Genomic DNA, 20,742 nt, shown 5'->3' on the forward strand with positions numbered 1-20,742 from the left:
GGGGGGAAAAGAGGTGGTGGTGATGGTGGAGGGCACTTAAGGGGAAGAGCACTGGGTGTTGTATGGAAACCAATTTGACAATAAAATTTTATGGAGAAAAAAAATTTAAGGCCTTAAATAAGAAGAAAAAGTCTTATCATGTACTCATGTAGTTTTCATCTTTTATGCCCTTCATCTATTTATGTATAGCCAGATTTCCATCTGATATCATATCTGTCTACCTAAAGGATATGATATACTTTATCTTTTTCTTGCAGGGCAGGATTGATTGTAATAAGTAGTTTTCTAGGTCTGAAACATCTTATTTTATCTTAATGTCTCAAATACATTTTCTCAGGCTATTGAATTTTAGGCTGTCAGGGTGTCTGTGTGTGTGTATGTGTATGTGTGTGTGTGTGTGTTTTCCTTCAGTACTACAAAAATGTTGTTTCATTTTTTTTATTTGCATTGTTTCTAGTAAACAGTAGCACTATTATTCTTATGTTTGTTCCTCTCTATGCATTGTCTCTATTTTCCCTGGAGGCTGTCATAAAGTTTTCTATTTATATGAATTTTAAGCAATGTGCATTTGTGTGTTCACAATGTGCATTTGTGTGTTTTTCTTCGTTTCTAATTTTATTATCTTTAATCTGTGGATTTGTAGTTTTCACCAAATCTGGATTTTTTTCAGCCATTAGTTCTGCACTGTGGCTTTTTTCTTCCTTTCCTCTTCTTCAGGAATGCCAATGGCTCACACTAGGACATGTGAGCATCACAGTTCGCTGATGGTCCCTTCTGTCCATTATTATTTTCTTTGTGTATCATTTTAGATAATTTCTAGTCCTATGTTTTCACTTTCAGTAATTTCCCCCCTACAATGTCTAATATGCCTTTAAACCATTCCTTATGTTTTCATCTCAGATATTGTAAATTTCATCTTTAGAGGTTTCATTTGGGTCATTTTACATCTTTATGTCTCTGCATACTGTGTTTAATAGTTCCTCTATCTCCTTAAACATGTGAAATATAGTTATATTCATTGGTTTCATGTCTTTGTAAAATACATAACCTGTCATTTCTGGGTCAGTTTTAATTGATGCCATTTTCTCCTCATCATGGGTTACAGGTTCTTGATATTTTTAATGCCTGGACATTTCTCTGAATTCCATACACTATTCATTTTACCTTTGTAATATGGTCTATTTTTGAATTTCTAAAACTAGCATTTTCTAAATTTTGTTGGAATTACAACACCTCTAGAATTTGCTCTAGAATTAATTTTACCTCATTACCTGAGCCAAGTCCCTTCTGAGGATGTTTGCCAGTGCATCACACTATTGAAGGATTCCACTCTGGCTTGCAGATATTTCCAGCTTTGTGTGAGCCTTAAGGATCTTTTCCTCTAATACGTTCAGGTAATTATTTCCCTGGCATTGGGCACTTTCTACACACGCATTCATTGCTCAATATCCAGTAAGACTTGAAGGAGATGCTCTGTGAATATTCACCATTGTCTCTCAGTGCAGCTGTTGCTTCTCCAGTATTCTTTTCTGCAAATTTTAGTCATTTTCACCTTTCTAGCTTTTCTGCTTCATCCCTTCATATCAGGGATTTCTCTGGGTTCTCTCTGTATTCCCCTCCTCTGAGACAAGACCCAGATACTCATCTCATTCAATAAACTGAGGCCACTGCAAGGCTCAGTTTGCTTGTCTCTGATTCTCAGAAAACACTACACAGTCCTTCATTGCCTATGTCTACTTATTTTTTTTAGGAATACATTTTTATTTAACTTATGTTTAATTTTAAGCAAAAGTCTAGCCTCCAGATACTTTCAGCAATATCTGGGGATCCCTCTGTTTCAAGTATTAAAAGATGACATTAAACTAGTTTCAAAAGAATATTTAATTAAAAGGTATTATATATTTCCAAATAGCTCATTGATTTCTAAGCCAAGGTGCCATTCCTACATATTCATATGACATTTAACATTATTATTATTATTATTACATTATGTATCAAGTTTTAGCTCTACTGAGGCATAATTGACAAACAGCTATTTACATTATTTTTTGGTTGTCAAATGATCCTTTATTAAAATATTTTCCTTTGTGGTTCCTAACTAGCAGGACATTCCACTGTACCACTATTGATGTCATCTATGATGTCATGAGGGTGGTGGCCATCAACATTGCAGCCCACAGACTGGGTGGTCCCCAGAATCTCTTTAATAGTTCCAGAGAGTTCCCTGGCTAATGATCAGGGCCACATCTGTTGGACAATGTTGACAATCTCATCAAAAGTGGTATTTTTATTGTGCTTAATATTTTTTCTGCTTCTTTCTGTCTTTCAGGCAGTTCCTTGAGGGCTCTGATAATCAGGGCGGAGTCAGAAGATACCACTCCCATATGGGCCTGTCTGTTCTGAACAGTCAGTTACACTGTAAACCTCAGACCCTTCTAATCACCTGTTGCTTTGGTGATGTCATCACTAACCTTTTTTGGAGACAACCCAGCACACAGATCTTTGGGGCCAAGGCAGTCATGGCACCGACTCTGCCGCTGGTGCACCTCAGGTATATGACTTTGATCTCCTTGGGGTCAAGTTTAGGCAGCCTACAGGAGGCAGTTGTCATAGGATCAACCCGGATTCAAGACCACCGAAGACTGTTCCATTGTGGCCTTCTCTGAGCCACAAGCCAAAACCAAATAGATATATACATTTAATATACATATAACGTGATGTTTTGATATACTTGTGCGTGAAGTGATCACCATTGTCACTCTAATTAGCATAATTGTCATTTCTAATCTTTTGATATGCAATTGTTTTATATAATTTCGGTTTACTTCAATATACGTAATGTGGTTGCTTTTTAAGTGGGGGGAGAGTAAATTGGATTCCTATTACTCCATCTTGTTCAGAACAGAAGTACTTAGAGTTTTAACAGAAGCAACAAAGAATTGTGGTTGAAACCAACACTAAGATATTACTTGGAAAAAACAAACAAACAATCAAACTATCTCAATATAACAATCTAAATAAAGACTTGTGGAAATTGAAGAAGTACCAGAAAAAAAGGGGGGAGGCTGTACACAATACCTTATATGAGGCAACAGAAATGATGAAAATAGAAATAAATGAAAATTAGAAAGATTATAAGATAATAGGCAATAGAAGGCCACAACAAGAGAGCTGGCCAATATTAGGAAAGATTAGAAACAAAGGGAAAAAAACGTGTAAATGCTGTAAATAGTGCTTAGAAGATTCATGAGCATATAGATAGAGAATCCCATAAAGAAAATAGAAAATGGAAGTAAGAAAAATAAAAATTATGATGGAAGTGAAGAAAATGATAAAAAGAATTTGCAAACAGGAATACAGAAGAAAAGCAAAAATAATGAGGCATGAGAAAAAGAAAACTAAGATAATGGAACATACAGACACACACACAATGTCATTACATGCAGTTTAAGAAAACTTTCCCAAATGAAGATGTAAACTTTCATACTGAGAGAGTAAACTGGGAAAATTTGATGCATTAGGGTTGACTGTAAGACATATTGTAGTCGAATCATTAAATGTTGAACAAATGGTATATCCTTTGTTCATCCAAACTAAAAGTTCAAATCACTTCAAGAAGAGAGAAAGTAACACTGATATCAGATTTTTTTAAGAAAACTTTATTTTAGGAAAGATCAGGGCAAGGTATTCAAGGTACTGAAGGAATGGAAACATAAAACAAGGATTTTATATCCAGCCAAACTATTCTACAAGAATAAAGATTACAGGAAAAATGTCACAAACATGGAAGAATTCAGAGTATTGTTCCTATGGACCCTTCTCAATGAATCTAATAGATTCTAATAAGTAGTTGGAGAAACTTCAGCCAATAAGTAATTTGGGAAGCTTCAACATGTAAAAATGCACAAGACCAAACAATGGTCAAACAACAAGAAGGAAAGTTCTGTGGATAAGGCCCATAGTTTTAGAACAGAGCTGTTTTAGATCACCTTGCAACTGAACTGTAATTTAAAAGAGGATTTTCTATCAATTTGGAAAATTAAATCCAATGTTGTGTAAAGACTGACACAAAACCGGAAGTTATGGAGACTATTAGTAAAGATAATTCAACTGGTTCTATTTGATGAGCATATGCCTACCAAGGAAAATGTCTTTACCCTGACTGTCAAAGGAGGAGTAAAAGAAAAATGCTGACAACTAGGGAGGAAAAGAACTCTTTGAAGAAGATAAAATGAATGCAAAGATGTCAAAGATAGTATGTGGCATGTGTGCAAGGGAATAAGAGCAAAGAGAGAGGGTAAAATGGGGAGAGACATAAGATTTTAGTAAAAAGAGAGACAGTAACCAAGTCTATGGGAGTCTTGAAAGCAATATTTGGGAACACGTGGTTTATCCTTAGAAAAAATGTAAAGAAATATACAAGGGCTTTTAGCAAGGGAGTGACAAAATCTGTTCTATTGTAATAAGGATAAATATAGACAATATATTCAAGCATGCATTGGAAGGGACAACATTTTTGACAGGAAGCCCGATCATAAAGATGCTACCGTGATCCATGAAAGAGATCATGAAAACTTGGGTCAGATCAATTTAGCAAAAAAATCAGGTTTGAATGGAAAATTAGTGTGAGTGCTTTAAAGTGTTAAGGTTTTCCCTGATGTTGAACATGGCTGAAAAACAAAGGCAGCTGATTACTCATTTAGCCCCTGTGATTTCTGTGACAAAATATACAAAGACCCTAGGATATTTGAAAAATCCAAGTTACAATTGAATCTGCGGTATTACCTAATTTATTCCTCCAAATCTGATATCATCAAGCATATCATTGGTTAGATTCAATTTGACTCTTAGTTTTCTGAACTATAAGAATTTTTTCTTATACCTCCAGATTTAGTCCTTTGATTATTTATAGAAAAAAAATTCATACACATCTAGTTCAGTAAACTCTGTGTGAAATTTTAATTTTCTGACCATTATATCTTAGTGCCTGGTACATTGTCTTGTACATAATATATGGTCAATAAAAATTATCAAATTGACTGATACCCAGAAGTAGATTATATCAAAAAGAGAAGATCCAGTATTATATGATCACCATTTATAGTCAATTATACTGCATTAGTTTTTTTATTGCAGCCAAAACACATTACTATACATTAGTGACTTAAAACAATATAAATTTATTATCCTACAGCTCTATTAAGTCAGGAGTCCAGAATGGGTATCGCTGACTAAACTCACGGTTTTGGGTTGTGTTTTTTCTGGAGGTTCTAGGAGACAGTGTGTTTCCTGCTTTTTCAGGTTGCTGGCAGACTTCAATTTCTTGCAGTTGTGTGACTGAGACCCATGTTTTCTTCCTGGCTGTTGACTGACTGTTCTCAACTTCTAGAAGCCACCACATACGTTGATTCCTAAATCTTTTCCTCTGTTTTCAAAGCCAGCATTACTGGGTCAAGTCACATCTCCCTCTAACCCTTCTTCTGACCTCAAATCTCTCTGACCACAACCAGAGAAGTTTCTTCACTTTAAATTACTCACTTGATTACATTTAGTTCATCAAAATGATCAAAGATTATCTCCTCATCTCAAGGACCATCCCCTTAAATATATCTTCAAAGTCTTTTCGCCAGGTTAAATATATACTCAGGGTTTAGGACTTACGGAATGAACATCTTTGACAGCCATTATTCCCCATGCTCCAAACATCTAGAAAAATTCCTTAAAATTTCCCCCATAATTAGAATTAGATATACTTCACTCAACACAACCCCCAGAGTTCTATTTCCTTCCAGCGCTGAAACAAAACAACTTCTTTTTTAAAACAAGATTTAGGCGATGGATTTCATTAAAAAATATATTCTCTATTTTTGAATGCTTGAATCATTGCATCAGAGTAAGTTGTAAATCTTATGTGGGCTCTGAAATACTGAGAAAAACAGAGAGAGAATCTTGTATCTTAAATTATTTCTGCTAGATTAGCATAAGTAGAAAAATGGTGAGTGAACATATCTACAATTCTAATCATTCTTTGACTCCTTCCTTCTTCTATTCTTCTTTCCTTACCTGGATTTCTCCCTACTTCCATCTTTCTCTCTTCTTTTTCAGACATACAATGAAATAAGTTAGATGTAGACAGAATACAATTTTACTACTATAAGCTGATATTCATCAGATTTATACCGGAAGTCCCTAAGGGGCATCTGTCTTGCACCAGACAAGCCAACAGCATCCTCCTCTTCAGCTTGTCTCTGACATTTGCTTCAAGGAGGCTGAACAATTATTCTAATTGCTCAAAATTTGGAAATATCTTACTTGGATGGAAAAATCAAAAACAAACCAGGAATACTGAATTAACGTCCTCAAGTTGATTAGCAAGAAACACAGATTAAATTCAGAAGATGAGTAAACCGTACCTTGTTTTACAAAGACATTTATCATGACCATCACTGTTATCTCTTTATGAGTGACATAAGAAACAAAGAATATCAGTACCTTAGTACTATTCTACTAAGTGCTGCTTAGTATTATTAGTATTATGTCACTACACCAGAAAATATTTATTAAAAAGCAGTCACAGAATTAAGTGCAATAATCCATGAAAACTATCAATGGTATGCACTATTTCTGCAAGGGTAATACAATTATCCTTGTTTCACAAGTGAAGATGCACAGCCTTAGGTAAACCAAGCAAACTTTTAACACAACGAGTGAATGTCAGGAGTTGGGGGTTTTTTCTGGGGACTCTCTAACCACAACATGCAAGGTTTTTATTTGGGCAAAGCCTTTGGAAACCTTCAGAGGCACACTGGCCAAACCAGAAACAGCACCCTATATTACTTTCCCAGGCTGCTGTGACAAAGTGAAAGTGGGTAGTTTAAAACCACAGAAATGTGTTCTTTCATATTCTGATGGTTAGAAATCAATCAAGATGTTGGCATGGTTGTTGTTTTCTGAAGGCTCCGAGGAAGAATCTGTTTCCTGTCTTGCTCCTGTCTTCTGGCAGTGGCCAATGACCCTGGGAATTCTGTGGCCTGTGGGTGCATCACTCCACTCTCTGTCTCTGTTTTCACGCGGACTGAATTCTGTTGTCCAGGAGCCTCTCCTACTCTACCATCTCATCTCAACTTCAATAATTACAGCTCCTGCAATCCTGCTTACAAATATGTTCATATTCTAAGCTACTGGGCACTAGGGTATCCACACTTCTTTCCTAGGGCTCCCACTTCAACCCATAACAGACAGATTCCTATCTGAATGTAAAACATGTTCCCCCAAAGCCTTACAGGGTCAAATCAGAGGACAATACCTGAAAAGGTAATTAATCTTTACAAATGCAAGGGGAAAATAAATAGGTCCTTGGCTTCAAGAAGAAAAGGTTATTTTTGAACAGCAGTTCTTTAATGCAGTGCTTATATTTTATTTAATAATTAATAAATGATTAATGCAGATTGCTTTCTTCCAAATAAATTATCAGAATGTGTTATAACAGATGTGAATAAATCATAGGCTCTAGTTCATGAGTTGTCTGCACAAATGTCAGGAGTATAATACATTATATTTAAATATTAGTTGTGTGTCTGAAATATGGGTGAGGACTCCATCATATTAACCACTATTGCTATCAATGAGTTATTAATTATTAAAATTCAGCATGTTCTGAAATGACTTTCTAGATGTTTTATTGTTTAAAGCATGTATTGATACTGATTTAATTTTCTCTTTTCCTTTTAGTGCCATATAATTGAATTGTTAAAAATATCATCTATAATAATTAGAGATAGTCTAAAACATCAGCAAGAGTAAAAAAGTCATCATCGTACATTTTTTCTTCCTATTAAGAAATGGAATTGCTTATTCAAATGATTTTAAATCATTCAGCTAATGGAAGTATTTTTTTATATAAGAATAATGTAGCAGAATGATCATCATGTAACTATCATTGTTGTTATCATCATCATCATCATCATCATCGATACTGCTGAGCACTGGCTATGGGCCTAGCATTAAGAACAGTGCTCCAAGAAATGTTATTCCAACCTCAAAATGATCTTAGGAATGAGCTATTACTGTACTTCCCATTTTATACAGAGAAAACTGAGTTTTAGAGATGTTAATTTTTTTTTCTAACACAGTTAATTTAAGAGCCAGAATGGGATCTCAAGAACCCAGGATGACACTCTTAATCTTTTATGACTCAGAATGCGAGGTTTCATGACACAGAAACCTGGAAAGTTTCTGCTGTTTGAGGTTGGTAATTCATTCAAAATCTTGGGAGCTAATGTCCCTCATTTGTAATCAGAAGATACTAATGATAATGACTAACATGTGTATACTGAATGCAACCATGATTCTTAGTGCTGTACACAGATTAACTTATTTCATCCTCAAAATAACAAAATGTGGGAGATTTCATACTCTTCCTTTACAGATGAGAAAACTGAGACACAGTGATACTAAGTAGCATTTCCAAGGTTATACAGTAATAGTTGTACTAAAATGTGAAACAAATTCTGGTTGTAAAACCTCTGATCTTAACTTCATTACTATATGTATGTACGCATGTATGTATGTATTAAAATAGAAGATTTCCATACTCCCCCAGCTCTGAGCCTCTGACTCTCTGTTTTATATCTTTTACCTTTCTCTGACTATGGCTGTCTTTGCTCAATGTCCTAAGAGTGTTTTAAGGTAATATCTCCTTCAATATTTTGTTGAAATAACTTTTGCCAAATGGAAAGCACTAACCAAGCACTGGAATTTTTTTTCTAAGAATGTTCTTGAATGCATGATGGTGAGGGAAACAAATGTATAGAGTTATGGCCAGTTCACCTTCTCCAGAGTTGCTTTAACATACTCCATTATTTCTATTTAAAAATTTTTTTAATGTTTATTTATTTTTGAGAGAGAGAGGGAGAGATAGAGCATGAACAGGGGAGGGGCAGAGAGAGAGAGGGAGACACAGAATCTGAAACAGGCTCCAGGCTCTGAGCTGTCAGCACAGAGCCCCACACAGGGCTCGAACTCGTGAACCACAAGATCATGACCTGATCTGAAGCTGGACGTTTCACCAACTGAGGCACCCAGGTGCTCCTGTGTACTCCAGTATTTCTTAATCTCCCAAAGCACTCCCTACTCAGGTAATTATTTGGTTCAGAGTCTATTTCCAGTTACCTGAGTTGTACCAGAGAGAAAACCTTAATAACCACTATTTTATAGTCTACCTAGATGTGGTCATGGTTGCTATAGAAACAGTAGAGAGCTTAATGAACATGTCTGCCCCATTCACAAGAAGCCAAAGAATTCTTTAAATATTATCAAAAGCCAGGCTCTTCCCTACAGTTTAACATCTTAGCAATGTTATATCTTCCTGTATAGAACTTAATGCCTACAGGGGGAAGTCTAGTCACCTGAAGGAGAGACTTGTTCACCAACTGGATTGTTCTGGGCACTTCTGCAAACAACACATTCTTGCCTAGTAATAATAATTATTACTACTAATCATCAAATCTAGGATGATTTCTCCTACTTACTGAGTGTCCTACATATTAAGCACATAACTTGGTCTTTATACAAGACAAAATACTAATTCTCTATAAATGTTGAGAGAATAAGAGATAATTCATTTAAAATGAGTAGAAATAAGCCTAGAAAGGGTATGAAAATCATACAAGATCGTAACCCTTGTAACAAAAGCAGATGAATTTGGGGGCTCGCAGGGTCAACTCCAAGTTTATGCTTTAGAGAAGTGGCTATGGGCAAAGCTTCTCCAATCAATACAACAAGATGATTCTCTGGCACCTTAAAGGAAATCCTCCAGGACACGATATAGGTTTTCTATCTGGAAGCGCTTAATGATTGCCTGGAAGGCCCCTCAAAGACTTCCTGATGCCAAATCTTTGGAGGCAGAATCTAGGAATGTGAATTTTAACAAGCCAGCAAGGTGATTTGGCTATCTTTTCTTTTAGAGACCAAGCCCTAGAGAGAGAATTCGTTTCCTTCCATTGTTTGAGACAAATGTGCTCAATGAAAGTCAAAATGCAGATAGTGAGCTGGCCTACTAAGAGTAGTTAAGGCTGATTTTCTATAAAGAAAATAGAAGAAGGAAACAGGGAAGCTGAGGTTTCTAACTTATCAAAACAAGAGAAAAGCTGCATAATAAACATTCATACATTCACTCAGCAAGTACTGATTCTAGGCAGAGATTGCGCTAGATGCTTGGCTTACAATAAGGATTTTATGGAAATTGCAATCAAAGGAATAACAGAAAAGGACCCATTTCTGCAAACTGAGAGGATAGCTCTAATAAAGGATACAGAAGTAGTTTTTGGGATCTGAGGAATGCAGAAAGATGGCAGAACACCAAGGCATCACCTTGGACCTATCTACCGTGGGATTCCTTAGAAGGTGTATTGTAGTGAAGACAGACCCTCCATTGCCATTCCTGTAAGCCCTGGCCCTCAGAATATTGATGCCGTTACTGGTCATAAAAGTTTCTTTGGGTAGCAGAATAAAGCCAGCTTTGAGGAACACCGGATCTGGTTTTGCATCCCAGCTCTCATGGTTGTGCAACCTTATTGAATTTACTTAATTTCTCTGGGTTGTGATTTTCTTCTCTGTATAATATGGATAATAATATTATTTATCCTCTAGTGTTTTGTAATGATTGAATAAGTACACATGTATTATCTCATTTAATCATTTCTTCAAAGTATTTAGAAAGCACTTTGAAATATAGTACAAAATAGGGCCAAGAAAACCTATTTTCTTTCCTCTTTATATTAACCTCTCAAATTGCCTCATTTAACCTCAGGGTCTCAAATAACATTACTATCCTGGTGACTCCCTTGAGCTTTAAACAAAATATTTCACTTTCCATTTGAAATCTCATCATGGGTACTTAATAGTTGTGTTAAAGCTAATACATTTTCCCAAATTAATATATCCAAATCCAGACTTTTTATCACTTCGTATTGCCCATCCCTGAATTATCAGCATCTCAGTAAATAGACCATAATTCAGACAAAATAAATGTAATCTCAATTCTTCTAAAATCTCACACTCCAGCTCCTTCGAAAATTCTATTAGTTCTATCTTTGAAATGTGTTTCAATTCTGACCACTTTCTCCTGGTTCTTGTCCCATTCAAGCCACGGTCATCCTTTACTTGGTCCAATGACATAGATTCCCAACTGATGCTCTCAACGGTAACTATGATTTTTCCTGTACTTAATGACCAGAAGAATCACTGTTTCGTTAGTTTACTCAAAACTCTCCAATGCTTTCATATTTCAGTTAAAGCAAAATCCATTTTGTTTACGTTACCCTACATTTCTACTCTGCTCTGCCCCTGCCCACTTTTACTTTACCATGCTGCCCGAATTTCCAGGGACTCGGTTGTCTCTTGCTATTTTTCTAACACACACAAAAAAAATGCTTATTTCCATCAGAGTACCTTCCCAGGTGCTGCTATCTTTGCTATGACCCTTTGTACCATGTGTGTCTCTTTTCACATGCTCCCTTCTTTCACAGAGAGGCTTTCCAGTGACTCCTCCATAGAAAACAAAGTATCTTCCATTTCTTACATTCTATTCCCTCACCCTACTAGTTTTTAATTACACTTACCAATTATCTAAATGCCTATTCTTTAAAGTCCTGTCTTCTTTTTTTCACATTATAAGCTCAAGAACAGAAAAACAATGTCTTCTTAGTTTCTGCTCTATTTTCAGAACCTATATATGCTCAGTACACAGTAGGTATTTTAAAAGGGTATTATAGGCTGTGTTGAAGATTCAAATGAAGTGTCTCCTCTTCTGGATAGATTTCCCTGGACTTTCATTTCCTTCCCCATACCCTTCTTGAGATTCCATTCAATTAGGTCTTTCTATAGTGTCTTGAACATACATATCTTCTTTAAAGCTCTGGTTATAAGTTATTAAGGTGATTTCCACTTATTTTTCTATTCTAATAAATTATGACCCTGTATTGGGAAGGAATAACCTATTTTATACTATAGTAAGTAGGACTTTTGTCCATGTAACTTCTTACCTGTACGATCCTAGGCAATACTTTAACCCCTATGTGCCTTGGTTTCCACATTTGTAACACAAAGCATTATAAACCCCTCATGGGATGGACTGTTCTGAGGATTAACTGAGAAATACAGTAAAGTACCCACTGTGTATGGTAGGTGGGCATTAAATGTTCTCCATATATTAGCTGCTATTGTTGTTGTTGTTATTGTTATTTCCAAAGTCAGCAGAGGGCCTTGCATACTGCATATGTTCAATAAAGGTTTGCCAAAGTCAAAGAAGAATTTTACCAGACACAGTTAAACAGTCAAGGAAGCCTTTTTCAAAACTAATGCATAAAAGGAAAGAGACTAAATTCAAATCTCTTGAAACAAAAAAAGCAGGGAAACTTTTAAGCTCTGGGGTGAGTTAGTGAAAAAATACTGATGGTGATTAGGGAAGAGGTTGGTCAATGTGATAACACCATCTGTGTTTGCTAATTGATACATATGGAAGGTAGGCACCTACTCCCTTGAGTCCTCCCCCCGTCACCCTTACACACACACACACACACACACACACACACACACACACACACACACACACAGCCTGGGAGACAGGATCCCTATCTTTCTTGATGATTACATTTCAAAGGATGTCTCTCAGATCCTTGGGAAAGACATTTCTGGGTTGTGAGACTGGCAAGAGACTGGGAGAAGATTTACATCTCACAAGACAGAGAAAGAATGTACAACAGAAATTAAAAGTAATTTATAAAGTAAATACCCTAAGAAAAGGGAGGTCAGGGGTGTCCCGGAAGAAACTTCTCCAGAGTTTAGCCAAGTGAGGGTACATTTAAGGCAATCTTGCTCATGGGGATAGATTCTGATCCCAGGTCTTCTATAGAGCTGTATAGTAAATACTGCTGATGGCTACACTGTTATACTAATATATAACAAATACTATTTGAGGGTACTCATTAGTGAAGTTCACCAAATGTCTAGCTCTCTGCTTTGGGGCAGTAGCAGGATAGCATGCTAAGGAGTGGGCGGAGCCATGTGAACAGTTTAGTCTAATGCATTTTGGGAAGAAGTGACACATGCCACTGCCAGGCTGAAGGTTTTAATTGTTGAGGTGTCATCCTCCACTGAGGGAATCTTTGATATTTGAAGAACAGCTGCTTAGTCAAACTGATTTCCAGAGTAGGAGGATATGAAGCTGAGTCCAAGCCAATCCACAAAAGACTACAGAATGAGAAGAAATAAACTTTCGTTGGGAGAAGCTGCTAATATCAGGGCACCGTATGTTGTTTCAGTATCACTTAGACATCCTTTTCCCAGGGTAAGCATCTAAACTGAACCGCATCAGGAAAGCAAAGTAAAACAGAAAAACAAAATCATCAGAAGTTCTAAAACCATTTACCAGAACATAGGTAGAGGATCCAAATCATGAAAAAAGGTTGTGTGTGGAAATGGCATGGGGAGCTAAGGATGTGAGCTTGAAACGTTGGTCTCTCTTCTATTATTAAAAGGCACTTATTTTTGCTTGTTCATTTTTGATAGAAATATGAGCCATCAATTTTCTTTTATTTCAAGATCTTATAGATTTTCTACAAATCTACCACAACAAAAACATTTATATTTCATTATTACAAATTCCACAGGGAACTCTTTTATACTCCTTCTGAATTTCATTACATAATTAAAATGGGAAAGTGGCCTTAGGGAAATAATAAAATATGCTAGGATTCACTTGTCTTAAGTAAATATGTAGAAGGTATATTTTTATTGAATACTTTTGGTTACTTTAACTTCTTTTTTAAAAAAAAAATACCTAATGACCTAACAAAGACAATTACAGAAACTTGCACATTAATATGCTTTGAATGGTAATTATATTTTAATTAAAATGCCAAAGTGATGGAAAGGTGAAAAATAAGCTATTCACTATGTGGACTCTAAACAATGAAATAAATGGGGGAAAGGACTTAAATTTTTATGATGTTTTTCTAGTAGTGCTGAAAAAGGGATACTGAGAGCAATTATTATTTTTTCCCCCAAATACGGTAATACATAAATAGAAGCAAATTAAATCTACCACTCAGCAAATTTCATTTGCCATGGGGAAATTAATATGAAAAGGGCCTCTGAATTTTTATCAGAGCAGAAAACTTAATAGGATATTTCAAAAATTCAGGTCTGGCTGGCTTGAGGATAGATAATGGAATTTTGCTGCTTAAATCTTGAGGTCACTATTTCAAAAATGCCCCCAGTGAGCAGTAACTAAAAGGCATTACTATCTGATGGCACTGCAGTACCTATGTGAAGTAAATGACTGGTCTCACTCTGATGGTCACCAGATAGCACTCAAACACCATCCAAACAACTGGAGCTAAGTGACCCAAGTGTTGGTATTTCAAGGAGGCATCCAACAACAGAAAATGGAACTACATTCCTGCTCTGTACTTGGTTGCTTTCCCACGATGGGAAAGACAGGTGTGAAGTTTATCTAGGCTTATCTTGGGCTTTGATGTAAATAAGTCAAAGATTAGTTCTGGCAGCTCATGCCTTCATCCTGTAAGGTCCTAGAGATCTGGCTTATGAAGTTGGGGATGATGTATCTTGCCTGGAAGGAGGCCTATGGAAATGAAATGGTGATGCTTAGGGCCTTGGGGCCCCATGGAAAAGGACTTGCTCTAAGCTACAGGAATTCAGGGTGTTGATATGGCTGCCTGCTCCTATTACCCAGTTTGCACAAAAACGACTCTAGGATTCCAGATAGGTAGAAGAGGGAGAGGAAATGAATCACAAATGTGAGAGTTAGGGGCAAACACTAACCACTACACTGTCCTCAAGGCAAGACAGTGAATATATAAAGAGCATTGGCCCAAAGACAGATGGCCTGAATTCAAATACTGGTTCCAGCATGAAACAAGTGTACAACAGTCAGGCATGTTGCTCCTCCAGCCACAAAAGTCTCATTTCCTCACCCTTGTGTGACTCTTGTGTGATTAAAACAGTTAATGAACATACATGTAACCAGTCTGGCACTGAGTAAGCACACAATAACACTGGTTATAACATTTCTATTTCAACAGGTAAGTAGTCATTATCATTGTTATGGTTATTTTCAACTCCTGTCTTGCAAAAACTACCTCGTAGGCTTCTTATGAGGATCAATAGACATAAAAAAATATTGAATGTAAGCAGTTCCATGCAAATTCAAGATGTTAGTCATTATAAAAGTATCTGGTTTATTTTTATTTTTGTGTATTATCATGTGTTATTTCTCAAGTACATTTTATTCCTGAGATTTCAGACAACAGCATCAGGGACCGATAAACACTCTGGGCATAGAGTAAAGCTGAAGCAAATGGTAAGAGGAATAAAGAGGGGCTTGTGGAAAACCTTTGGGAAATATGAGCCCCAGCACTGCCTCAAGCAGATTCCCTCATGCTCTGGGTTAGCAGGACTGCCAGGTCACCAAGCATTTTTTGCACATACTGTTTATTGGAGCCAGTAGGTATTAAATTATTTCATCAAGCAGTCCTGTAACTTTGCAGCTCCCTGGTGGGTCTTCTAATCTCAGATTATGTTCACCCATCGAGCCATGATTGCTGGAAGGGTTATTACTATTTCTCATTATGCTATCTCCTGAGCCCTCTTTTATCCCTTTGTTAAAATTGTTCCACTGAGAATATTTTTTTTAACTCAAATTGAATTTCCTTTCTGACTCCCCACTATGATGTCATAGAGTTACAGGTTCTTAAAGATCTCTTAAACATTCTAAGGGAAAACTAAATGTGTGAGTTTAGGAAGATTTCTTTTCTTGGGAAAATAATTTCTTTTATTCCCACTCATTCCATATGTATTTATTGGTCCTGGACTAGATTCTGTACATGGTATGTACACACACACACACACACACACACACACACACACACACACACACACAGAGTGTGATAGAGAATAAGGAGCTAGTTCAATGAATTCTGTTGATTTTAATTTAGAATTTTTTTCAATAAAATGAAATTTAAATTAAAAGGCTTTCTTCCACTATGTGTTTAAACCACAGCTTCTGTTTCATTGATCTCTACTCCTACTCTGAACGAAGGTCTTTTTTTTTTTTGATTGGCATTCTTAATATATGACAACTTACTATACAGCACAGAAGTGAATTATATATTATGCATGAAAGAACAGATACAATATGTCAGTGGCACATTTTGCACTGACTGACTGATGAATTGAATCCTCTTTGGGCATATGTAAGGATTGAGCTCCCTGTCTGGTGTTTTATCTCTAAAAACACTCTTCTTGTATCTCTCATCAGGCATTACTTTAGCTTCCTGAATATTCCCAGGTCTTGAAAACTAGAAGCAAGTCTTGGTCAGAGAGCATCTGACTGCCTCACTTATTCTTCTTTGGGTTTCATTCATCTTATACACCTTGCAAGTCACCCATCCTCCCACAAGACCACATTTTCCAAGTCCCAAATCAAGACTAAGAACTTGTGTTTCCAGGTATAAAAAGATATGGAGACAATGGAATTTCTAGAATATTCTTATGATGAATAGGATCTATGATTGAAGTTAGGACAGGCATTTCCCAGAGACGTTTGGATTTACGGTTACTATACCAAACTTACCTAGAATCTTTAGTTTTTATACTGCATCATCACTAAGGACAAAAGCCAATGAGCACATTAGAAAACTAGAGAGAGTCCATGAGAGGGAAGCCGATTGTCATCTTCACGACAGCTGGGCTGCTCTCGTCCTCCACTACAGTACTGTATGGCACCTACCACACTTCCTAGCACATAGTAGGAACACAATAAATATTTGTTGAAGAGAAAGGAAGGGACAGGTGATAGTCATAGACACAATCACAAACTTACTGAAGCTTACAGAGCGAAGAAGAATATATGCTTTCTGAGGACACAGGCAGAAAATTTCCACTACGAGCTAATCATTATCTTTCAGACTCCTGTCATCTTACCCCATGATATCTACAATGTTTGTTACTAAATACAACGCATATTTCCTAGCAATTCACTTTCTGGAAAATTTCTTTTGGACCATGAACCAACACCTAATTTATTCTAAACAGAAGATTCTGTCAATTCCTCGCTCCATTTCCAGATAAATATTTTAAGGAGGGAGAGCACATTTAAACTTCTCTTCTAATTATCCAAAAGTCATTTTATCAGAAATATCTTTATACTTCTACTGAGACTTACTTTCGACCTCATTCATGTAGTTAATATTTATCACACATTTCCTATGTGTCAGGAACAACTCTAAAAAACCTTAGCATGGGATAATTCATAGAATCATCTTAACAAATTAGAATGTGCCTATTCATCTCTGGGAGTAATATGTGAAGAAGGCTCAGAAAAGTGTTACTGAATTTCTACTATTTCTACTATGAGCCAGTCATTATCTTAAGGGCAGCTAAAACAAGAATGAGTAAGATGTGGTTTCTCTTAAGGTATTCCTTTCTTGGTGTAGACAGACATACACATAAATATAAATAACAGGGAAATTAGTGTCCTTGCAAGTTCATAGCACAACGATTAACAAAAATACTTGGGGTTGCAGGCTACTATGATTCCAAACTTCATTCCAACATTACATATCTGTACAGTCTTAGGAAACCATTAAACTCTTCTAAGCCTCACTTTCCTCACTTAGGTAATAAAGGTAGTATCTGTATTTATCTCCAAGAGTTTTCATGAGAAATAAATGTAAGTGGTGCATGTAACTGGCGCATAATCATTTCTTAATAAGCAAAGAATAATAATACTTTTTACCAATAAATTATTATGGTTATTTTCATAAAAATAGTAAACGGTCTAAAACTGAATTAGAGCAGCTGTCAGAGGAAGATGCATTAAAGATGACTCTAAGGATGAGGAGGTGCTGTCCCAATATTGCAGCAGAAGACATTTAATCCTGATGGCTGGAGCAGCATGTGCAATGATTGTAACAGTAAAATTGAATTTCCTATAAAACGTTGACCTCCAAGTCACAAACATGGACACATACTCTTCCTGTTGACCACAACAAGACCAGTATTCTTCAGAAGATGAATTATACAATTTGGATCATTGATCATACAGAAATTCATTGTCAGCTTGACTTTTAAGATTTGCCAGGTATTAGAAGAGCTTATTTATAGAAAGCAGATGGCTTTTTGTCATTTAATTCACTGAAATTTACTTAGTATGAGGAAGGGAGAAATCAAGCTGGCTCCATGATAAAAGCTCTCTAAATACATTAGCTCACTGAGTGGACTGCAGAGGGACAAAGGGAACACTGCTTTTAAAATGAATTAGCCTTCTTTTATGTTTTAGAAGAGATTAAGACCAAAGTCCTAAAAAGTGAATGATAACATGAGTAGAAGCAATTTCAGAATTTGCTTTATCAAATGCCGAGTCCTCTCTCATCCCATGGACCATAGTGCTGCCTTTCTTATGAGGTGCCCTCACTGCCTTCCTTGAATGGATCAAGTTCAAACAACAGGGCCTCATTTCAAACCCCAGACCCATTCCATTTCAATTCTCTGCCTTGCTTGCCTACTTTTTTATTATTTTCAGTCAAAACTCCAACTGGCTGCTCTCTCTTCTGGCATTACAAAGCACCTCTTGTTTTCTTTTGCAGTAACACATATCCCGCAACCTTTCAAGTGTTGCCCAAATTACTCATCCAACTGTTATTTTTTTCTTCTATATTTCATTGTGATACAGATACTCAGATGAGTATATTCTTTCTATTCTACTGGTCTCTGTCTCTTCTTTCTTCCTTACTTTCCTTGCTGTCTTTCTCCTAACCATCTCATGCCTGGTGAGCACTATTTAAGAATGTGTGCACTTTGAAAGCAATAGCTTTGTGTTCTGACGATAGTCCTTTTGTTTGTGATATGTTACTTTTTTTTTCTCTGTGATTCTCTAATCTGTAAAGAGTTGTTGAATTGTTGTGATGAATAAATAAGATAATGCATGCAAACAATACCTGGGAATATAGACTTACTATTCTCATTGCTGTTTACATCTGATACACATTATCAAAACCTAACTAGTTCTCACCACTGACAGTCATCAGGGATATAAAGAAAGAAAAGCCATGATATTTTCCCTGAAGGAGCTCACTACTTCGGTTTGGAAAGCTTAGAGTAACATTATTTTACAATAAAAGATAGGCTTGGATAGACAGACAGAAATTGAAGAGTGAAACACAGTGTTTGAATTCCTTCAATAACCAACTTGTGAACACTTCAATTTGTAAGGGAAGACAATTGTGTCTTAATGTGCATGTGCTGGAGATGGCCTGGAGGTACATGTTTGGAAACCTCACTGAACTGTAAGACCGCTCAAAAGGATCATGTTAATGATCTTTGGAAGGGACACAGGATGAAGGAAAAGTATCTGATAGAAACTATGAGAAAAATGAAGATGCCTCTCAGTCACCTGCAAAATCATACAGTACCTCAGTAAGTAGAAGCTCTAAGTTATAGGAAAGGCAAGGCTTCTTGGAGGAATATCTTGGACATGTTCACTCATTTTGGCCCAGTGAAGGTCAACTCTGATGGGCAGTACTCAGTATTTGTTTCAGAGACTCCCACAAGCATTGGTCAAGACTTGCCAAGTCTGAATCACATTTGATTTTTCCCTTTGCTCAATCCTGACACTCTCCCCTTTCTTTAACAGGCTTTGATTCCTAGTGCACATCTTCCACACCAATCTCTGTCTCAGCATATGCTTCTACAGAAAACAACCTGTAACAGTGGAATAAGGGAAGATACAGCCAATCATTGGTTACAAGATTAAGCATTTCCAAATATATTTCTATAACTGCTGGAAAGGCATTTCATATTTATAACAAATATGTTTATGTTAGTCTTCTTCCCTAAAGACTGGCAGAGCAGATGTGCCTAGGTCAGCTCGTTTTGTTCAAACTGGAAGAGGCCAGGAGCACCCAGCTGGCTCAGTTGGCAGGGCACGTGACTCCTGATCTTCAAGTTAGGAATTCAAGTCCCATGCTGGGCACAACGATTACTTTAAAAAAAGAAAAAAAGGGGCACCTGGGCGGTTCAGTTGCTTAAGTGTCCGACTTTGGCTTAGGTTATAATTTCATGGTTCATGGGTTCGAGCCCCATGTCAGGCTCTGTGCTCAAATCTCAGAGCCTGGAGCCTGCTTTGTATTCTGTGTCTCCCTCTCTCTCTTCCTCTCTCCCATTTATGCTCTCTCTTTGTTTCTCAAAAATGAGTAACTGTTGAAAAAAATTAAAAAACAAAATTTTAAAAAATGAAAAGAAAATGTAAATAAAAAGAGAGAAAGGGAGAGAGAGATGACAAGCCTAAAGTAATTGGCCAAAATAAAAAACAACAACAACAAACAGAAGAGGTCAGAGATCATCTAAAATGAATGGTCCGCACATGTTCACTGATGTTAGAATGGGTCTGCTATTCCAAAAACCTGTCTTCCGCTCTGCTTCAAGAGGCCCTTTAAAAGCAATACTGGTGATGGATACACAACACTGTGAATGCACTAAGTGCCACTGAACTGTACAGTTTGAACACAGTTAAAATGGTAAATTTTATGTTTATACTAGACCACAAACATGCTAATAAATCTGGAAGAGCTCAAGGAGTACGCACAGAGAAAATAGCCAAAAAGTGATCATTTGTAAGTTGGTTTAGAATGGAATTTGTCACAGTCTTGTTGATTGGGGGAA

This window comes from Suricata suricatta, chromosome 16 (genome assembly GCF_006229205.1).
Source record: "Suricata suricatta isolate VVHF042 chromosome 16, meerkat_22Aug2017_6uvM2_HiC, whole genome shotgun sequence".
Lineage (NCBI taxonomy): Eukaryota > Metazoa > Chordata > Mammalia > Carnivora > Herpestidae > Suricata > Suricata suricatta.